Raw genomic sequence first — 8,724 nt, 5'->3', positions numbered from 1 at the left:
CAATGGCCGGAGAAGGCTCCGGTGGGGCCGTGACCTTCTGAGGTTCCTTAGCAAAAGAGCGGCTCGGTAGCGTAGGCAATTCCTCTAAAGAAAGAGTCTTATCTGGTTCCCTCGTCGAAGTGGTGGGCCTTTCGCGGCGCGACTAAGTGGTACCGTAGTGGAGCGGGTACTATCGCTTCGCGCATTGTTACGTTTCGCCTACGACGCGAGGTATAGCCGGCGCGGATGCAACGGACGCCGGGGCTTCGTTCAAAGCGGCGGACATTTTGGCCCGTTCAGCGCCGCCGATACGCCTCCCCGCCACGCGCGTCCAGGCATGTTTCAGTGCCACGTGTCTTCAAGTGTGCGTGTGTGTGTGTGTGCATGGTGGTGCCCACGCTTGTCAAAGCGCGGCCGCCGGGGAGAGGAGCTCCCCAAGTGTGAAGCGAGGAGGTCTGACCGGCGCCGGCCCGGCGGATGCGTCACTACACTCGTCTCAATGTGTCTCTCAGCGTGTCCGTGGCGCCGTCACGTGCGCCTGTGACGAGGCGTTCCTTCTTGCCCTCAACTCCGAGAGTATAAGAGCAGCTGCCCCCGGACGCCAAGAGAGAGGCTCCGATTTCTTCCGTTGAGTTACGTGCTCTCCCGTCTCTCCACTTCGGTCGACCTGACCGCCCGCTCTTTTGCGATGCTAGAATAAACAAGTTGTTCTGTTACCAGTCGACTCATGCTTTGCTCGGACCTTCGGATGCTTCCAGTTGTGCCCCAGACCACCAGGCCAACGCTACCCTTGGGGCTTGCGACCCAGATGCAACAACGGGTGTCAGCGCTGAGATTCCAACAACTGTTTGCCAGCGGTGAGATCGCGACAACGGAGGCCAGCAGCGAAGATATGCGGTTGACTGTATGCTGAGCAGCACAACGACCATCCGGGAGCAGTGCAACGAGCCCTGTGTGATGACTGGTTGCCTGCAGCGGAACGACTGCGCTGAATTCTTGGCTGCGAGGTTTGGTGAGTGCGGGACTTTCTTCTTCTGAGTTTTGCCAGGCTTTTGTTAGTGTCAGAAACAGAGCTGGTAATTGTGGTTGTCGTTGCTGCCGGGTTAGTTTGCGGCAAGACAATAGTAGGCAGTAGAGAAAGCAGCATTCAGAGCAGCCATGGATTTGAAGTCGTTGCACAAACCGAAATTGCTGGAGCTTGCAAGAGAGTTGGGTCTGGATGTCTCAGACAAACTCAGAAAACCAGAACTGCTGAGGGCTATTCTTGAGTTAGAAGCTGAGGATGACGAGCTGTCGGAATGCCTTGAGACCATTGAGGAGAGGGCAAAAAGACAGGAGCGCGAACTTAAAGAACAGAAAGAGCGAGAGCAACAAGAGAAAGAAAAAGAGCGAGAGCAACAAGAGAAAGAAAAAGAGCGAGAGCAACAAGAGAAAGAAAAAGAGCGCGACCGTCAACACGCTTTGGAAATGAAGCGTCTCGAGGTAGAGATAGAACGCGCTCGTGATGGAAGTCAGGCACACGGTGCAGGAGAACGAGTATCGTTCAAAATGACTGACCTGATGCGGCCCTTTAAGCTTGGAGAGGACATTGGTTTGTTCCTGGTTAACTTTGAGCGAACGTGCGAGAAGCAGGGGTTCTCTCGGGAAACGTGGCCACAGCGCTTGCTCACTTTGTTACCCGGCGAGGCGGCCGACGTAGTCGCTCCTTGAAGAGAGAGGAGGCAGAGGATTTCGACCAAGTGAAATCGAGTCTGCTAAAAAAGTACAGGCTGTCAGCGGAAGCTTTCCGTCGGAAGTTTCGGGAAAATGAGAAAGGCAGAAGTGAGTCATATACAGAGTTTGCCTACAGGCTAATGTCAAACATGCAGGAGTGGCTCAAAGAAGAGAAAGCGTTTGGTGACCACGAGAAAGTTCTGCAGTGTTTCGGGCTGGAACAGTTTTATAGTCGGTTACCTGAGAACGTGCGGTACTGGGTCTTGGATAGGCCAGACGTTAGTACGGTGGTTAGAGCCGCTGAGCTAGCCGAGGAGTTTGTGACGCGTCGGGCTCGCGGAGCTAAGGACGGTGAAAAGGGTGAATTTGGCTCCAAGTTTGAGAGGCCGAAGTTCACGCCCATGAGAGCAAAGGGGAACACACGTAGTGCGGATGCGAGTGAAAGCAGTCCGACCGAACGTAAGGATACGGCGGCAGCCGAAGCCGAACGCAGAAAGCGGTTCGAGACGAGGCAAGCGCGCCTGTGTTATACGTGTCAGAAGCCGGGTCACTTTTCGGCGCAGTGTCCAGAAACAAAAACAAAAGTCGTGTTTTTGTCATTATGCAGCACTGACGAGAACATGAAGCTTCTCGAGCCTTACATGCGAGACCTCCTCGTGAACGGGAAAGAGTGCCGAGTGCTTTGCGATTCCGCAGCTACGATGGATGTAGTTCACCCCTCTTACGTAGAACCCGATATGTTCACGGGCGAGTGCGCATGGATCAAGCAAGCCGTGGAAGCTCATATCGTGTGTCTGCCCGTAGCAAAAGCGCTTATTGAAGGACCTTTCGGAGCGCTTGAGACGGAGGCCGCAGTGTCATCTATACTGCCCCCCCAGTACCCGTACCTATTTTCGAACAGGTCCGATCACCTCCTGCGCGAGAAGGGGCTTTTGTTTGGTGAGGCTAGCGTTCAGGCCTTAACCAGATCGAAGGTTCGGGAGCTCGCTGCAAAGGCGGTAGTTGCGGGGCCGACGTTGTCGAACAATGAGAAAGGGTCAGAGGCGCAGCAAGCTGATATTCAGAGCACGCCCAAACTGAATAAAATTGAGCCTGTAGCGTTAAAGGCACCAGATGCTGGAGAGGAAATGCCCGACACGGGAAAGTTAGAAGAGCTATCTGCAGATTTGCTCATCGCGCCTACGTCAGACGGACATAATAGGTTGCTAAAAGTCAGCCGGGCGGCTTTGATAGCCGAGCAAAAGAAGGATGGCAGCCTAGAAAACATACGCTGCATTGTCAAGGAAGGTATCGCCAAGAAATATGCTCGCTTTGTGGAAAGAGGTGGGGTCCTGTACCGGAAGTATCTAGACCGCAGGTGAGTGGAGTTCGATCAGCTGATCGTGCCTCAGTGCTACCGTCAGGATCTGTTGCGCTTGTCGCATAGGGGTTCGTGGTCTGGACACCTAGGAGTTAAGAAAACTAAGGACCGTCTCTTGCAAGAGTACTATTGGCCAGGGTGTTTTCGGGACGCAGACCACTTTGTGAGGACATGTGACACCTGTCAGCGGGTGGGCAAACAAGGGGACAAATCGAGGGCGCCGTTGAAGTTGGTATCTATCATTACGGAGCCTTTTAGACGGCTCGTTATTGATACAGTGGGACCTCTGCCGGTAACAGCCACGGGGTACAGACACATTTTGACTGTGATCTGCCCAGCGACAAAGTTCCCTGAAGCAGTGCCGCTTAAAGAACTCAGCTCAGTTGAGATAGTCAATGCACTACTGTCCATATTTGCGCGAGTTGGTTTTCCTGCGGAAATCCAGACAGATCAGGGCACAGAGTTTACTAGCGCTTTGACGACAGCCTTTCTCGAAAGGTGCGGGGTAAAGCTGTTACACAGCTCAGTGTACCACCCACAGTCGAATTCCGTTGAGAAGCTCCACTCCGTCATGAAGCGAGTGTTGAGAGCATTGTGGTTTGAACAACAAACTGGCTGGGCTCCAGCTGTGTCTGCCTGGGGTGATGTTTGCATTGAGGACCGCGCCGCATGCGGATACGGGGTTTTCGCCAGCTGAGCTAGTGTACGGTCGCTCGCTGCGGTCTCCGCTTCGCATGCTTCGAGACGGATCACTGCCCTCTCCAATGGCTGCAGACCATCTCTTCCACAAATGGCCGCCTCCTGCGCTGGAGCCTCGCTTTGCAACAATATTCCTTTGAGGTGCGTTACAAAAAGGGGAGTCTCAACGGTAACGCCGATGGCTTAAGTCGAAGCCCCTAACGTAGGAATCAGCCTCAGAGTTGTTTGTTACTGATGTTTTTCTTCCTGAGGCAGGATTTTTAACATATTGCTTTTGTTTAGTGTTTCAAAGTCATGACGTGCTTTCTAGTGCAATTTTCCAATTTGTGGACGCGTTCTGAGTGCTGCTAGACTACTGTAAGGAACTAGGCAGTGGTATAAAAGGGGAAAGAGCCTGGCATGGCTTAGTGAGGGTTGTGTCGTGCTTGCTGACTGAGCGGTTGAGTTTCGGCGTAGTTCTAACGCTTGCTGGGAACGAGAGAAAAATGGCAACTCTCCCGAAGTCACTTTGCAGTGTCCTGTGTGAACCTGAACGTGAGAACGAGGCCTTCTCTGTGCGCTGCGCTCAAGAAACGCCGAAGGACGCCCGACTTCGGTTATGAGCATCATCGAGCGACATCCCTCCGGACAGCGGATGCAGTCCCCTGACCATCGGGATCTCCTTCCCCCGGCGGGGCGGTCTGTTACGTTTCGCCTACGACGCGCGGTATAGCCGGCGCGGATGCAACGGACGCCGGGGCTTCGTTCAAAGCGGTGGACATTTTGGCCCGTTCAGCGCCGCCGATACGCCTCCCCGCCACGCGCCTCCAGGCATGTTTCAGTGCCACGTGTCTTCAAGTGTACGTGTGTGTGTGTGTGCATGGTGGTGCCCACGCTTGTCAAAGCGCGGCAGCCGGGGAGAGGAGCTCCCCAAGTGTGAAGCGAGGAGGTCTGACCGGCGCCGGCCCGGCGGATGCGTCACTACACTCGTCTCAACGTGTCTCTCAGCGTGTCCGTGGCGCCGTCACGTGCGACTGTGACGAGGCGTTCCTTCTTGCCCTCAACTCCGAGAGTATAAGAGCAGCTGCCCTCGGACGTCAAGAGAGAGGCTCCGATTTCTTCCGTTGAGTTACGTGCTCTCCCGTCTCTCCACTTCGGTCGACCTGACCGCCCGCTCTTTTGCGATGCTAGAATAAGCAAGTTGTTCTGTTACCAGTCGACTCATGCTTTGCTCGGACCTTCGGATGCTTCCAGTTGTGCCCCAGGCCGCCAGGCCAACGCTACCCTTGGGGCTTGCGACCCAGATGCAACAACGGGTGTCAGCGCTGAGATTCCAACAGCATGCGCCTTCTTTGAAGTCGTACGACGGTGCCGACGTCGACGCCGACGCCGGACTACTTCGGCTGCCTCCCTGTGGGCCGAATTGTCTCTGGCTATTTGCTTCAGAACCGCGCGCTCCCTCTTGATGCGGGGACAGTCTTTCGACGAGGCTGCGTGAGGGCTGCTACAGTTGGCGCACTTCAGAACTGTGACACCATAGGTCTCTTCTGCATGAGGTGCAGCGCAACGCGGACACAGTAGCGAGTTGGGACACACGCCCTTGACGTGTCCTAGCCTGAACCACTGATGGCATTGAAGCGGTTTCTGGATGAATGGTCGAACCGGATGTCGAAAATGTCCGACTTTAACGTGGGATGGTATACAATCCCCCTTGAAAATAACTTTTACGCAGCGCGTATTCCCAAGGCGGCGCACTTGCGTAATGATGGTGCCCTCGTTTGCCGGCTTGATGAGGCTAGGCAAATCACCATTGGGAATGGCAATGTCAAAGTCGTAAATTACACCGGCTATCGATGTGTCGTCGATCGGGATGAAGGCGCGCATTTTGATTCCGCCTAGCTCCGTGATTTTTTTATGTTTTCCAAGCGCACTCGCGTTGTACACGTCTCTGGCGAGTATATTCTTGCGTGGGCTTATTCGGATGTCTTCAATTTTATCCGGCACCGCACATTCGAGAAAAATGGATAGGGCTTGCCTGTTCAGCAACCGTAGGTTGCTTGACGGTTCTTCCGGCATAAAGATGATGACGTGTGACCAGCGCGCAGGCCTTGACTTCATAGTCGTAGTGCTCGCAGGAGTTGACGGCGCTGTGGTGGCGATCTTTCTCTTCGCCCTCTTACTCCGGACAGGTATGAAGCCGTCGTCGGATGAGTCGTCTTCCGACATAGAGTACAGCTCGGTGTCCTCGGTGTCGCTGGGGGAGCCAACTCGCTTCCTTGCGGTTGACGGCCGTGATGACTTCTGGCCAGGCGAGCCTCTGGCATGCTCCGCGTCCATGACCGCAAGGCACCCCGAAGGTGAGGCACCCCGTAGGGTGAAGATTTCACCGAAAATTCAGAGAGCACAGAAACAAGTGTTCTGTCACGAAGACACTTCCGACGATCGCGAAGGAGCGTCAAAGCCCCCTATACGTACGCTGCGGAGCATCCCGAGCATCTCAAAATCGGTAAAGTTAACTTCTCCACAGTAAGTGTTCTTCTGCGGAGAAGCCCAGCGTCTGCGATGCCTTTTGCATAATGTGCTACTGCCATTATTTCTCTGTCGTTGTGAAGAAGAATACATGACGATGTCTACAGCAAGCGTAGTTATAGCGTACTGAGCAGTCAGTGATCGAAAGCGCATCTCACGGCACCGAAACTGCTCCCTCTCGTACCAAATATGATGCCGGCGCATCTTTACACCCCGTACAGTTTGCGGGCAGCATGCTGGCCGCTGATGACTGCGGAGTCCTGTAGAGAAAGTGTTTTGGGAATTTGAACGTGTCTATAGCAGCCAGAGCCCGTGAGAAAACACTCGGGCCGCAGGTTACGACAGCAAAAACAGAATTTCTAACCCACTAACAACGACCGTTGTTGTAATGTGAAGAGATGTTTTTTTTTGTAAATTCAAGGTTATCTGTGACTTGTCTGTGACACCATGATTTCTAACACCCAACATACTATCGTCGTGTATATTCTCATGAATTCTGCAAATAAATTCAGGGGAAACCCGCTGAGTGGGGGAAATTTCACGAAAGAGCGCAATTGTCACCTACCGAAGAGTAGCAAGAAGCTACAAAGGAGACCCACACTGAATAATCACAAACACAGCTTTGCATTTGAAGGTAAATTCTTTTTGGTACATAAGTATAACTCGGTACTAATCGCTTTTCCAGGGCGATTGTTCTACCATTCCAACTAACCAGCTGGCACACTAGAAATCTGAATCAGTGGAAACATTGAAACAAAGACATCGAATGAAAAAAAAAAAATATTGATGGCAATTTTTTTTCTCTTTTGGGAACCTTCCTCCACCTTGCAGGCTCCAGCATAACTGATTTGCCATATTCAGAGGAACTGAATATGAGGAAGTAGTTCTGCGAAGAAAAAAAAAGAAAACTTCAACGTAGAAGTTTCGTGAAAAGAGGGACAAAAACACGTCATACAGAAAAGGAGCGCTAAAATTTCCTTAGAAGCGCGCTTGCTTTTGTTTTTTATAGCTTCGTGTTAAGATCAGGTAGACGTCAATTTCCCCCTTTCATCAGCTGTAAAATATATTTGCAGTTTCTGCCCAAGAGTGAAGAACAGAAAGCGACAGCAAGATTTAGTGTCGCGCTAGAGTTCCGACGACGACGTTCATGCAACACGTGGGGTAATAAGTCGGCGCGACGCAACACGTCAGCAACTGCCGCTTCGCCGCAGAAACATCAGCCTGGCGCCTTACAATGCTGGCGTGAGGAGCAGCACCACCAGCAGTGTTGCAGGCGTCCCACCATGATTGTGCGTGAGATGAGGACGACGGAAAGCCATTGCCGCATGCGAGCGCCCACACAAGGCGTCAGCCAGCTTCAGCTTGAGGTTTGCTCTCCGTTCCGCTAAGGCAAGTGTATGCACCATTTTTGCGTTGTATGCATCGCAACTGATCGGTAAGAATGCTAGCGTTTGTGCAAGGAGGTTTTGTGGAAGCCACCCTGTGTTTGTGCGCAATGCTCACGCAAGCAGCGGGAGGGAGAAGGCTTCCCTGCCTCCCACGCAGAGCTGAATGAGCGCCGCGGGACGGTATGTCTGCTTGACTAGGCCGTTCATGGAGCCAGGCGAGCTGGGCATCGTTGGCGACTCTTAAGGCGTCGTTAAAGCTATGCGCGAGTCATACGTGCAACGGGACAGTACGGCAGCGACGACGGTGACGGCTGAAACGCGCCTCCAGAATACTATCACAATAGAGAGTTTTAGTTTATCCGCAAACTTCTTAACGTTTGCAGATTCCGGGTTACCGCAGCCGTCGATGTCAGAGGATGACGATGATGATGGTCATTTATTGACATCCCTTTAGAAACGGGGTGGCGAGAACAAACTCACCTAGCCTCATTGAGCTAATCAAGTAATCTATCGACATTTATCAGTCAAGCATTTTGTATATGTCTCATCATTCTTTTCTGTATTCCTTATAAACTTCTATATCTACCTTGTACAGTTACCTTTGCCTGTAACGGATCCGGTCCTATCAATTTCTTCCCTGCATGCCTGTTTCTTTTCCCCCTATATTCTAAATATCTCTTGCATATCTCGACTGCTGATCAGTTAATGCGTCCATCCGTTTAGAAGCCCACTGCTTCTGGAAGATGGACCCTCCCTACGGCTCTTCCTGGGGGAGCATTCCGTTAGGATGTGCTTTGTCTCTGGATTTTCGCTGCAGCATACACAAGCCTAATCCGGTTGCGAATATTTGCACGGGTATGTTTTTGTCGTTAGGCAACAAGCTCATGGTAGCGCTAAAAGGGACGAACACACGGTGAAATGACGACACGACGACGAGGGAACGCTTCTTTTAGAACTGATGGTAGCGCTAAAAGGGACGATTTTTTTTACATATAAATAGTTTATTTACCAGAAAAAGGAACATCAAGAAAAAAAAGGAAACCTCAAATATCTTGGTGTGCAACATCTTATTGAGGC

The sequence above is a fragment of the Dermacentor andersoni genome, chromosome 4, assembly GCF_023375885.2.
Source record: "Dermacentor andersoni chromosome 4, qqDerAnde1_hic_scaffold, whole genome shotgun sequence".
Taxonomy (NCBI): Eukaryota; Metazoa; Arthropoda; class Arachnida; order Ixodida; family Ixodidae; genus Dermacentor; species Dermacentor andersoni.
The sequence above is the reverse complement of the archived record's forward strand: the minus strand, read 5'-3'. Positions refer to the sequence as shown.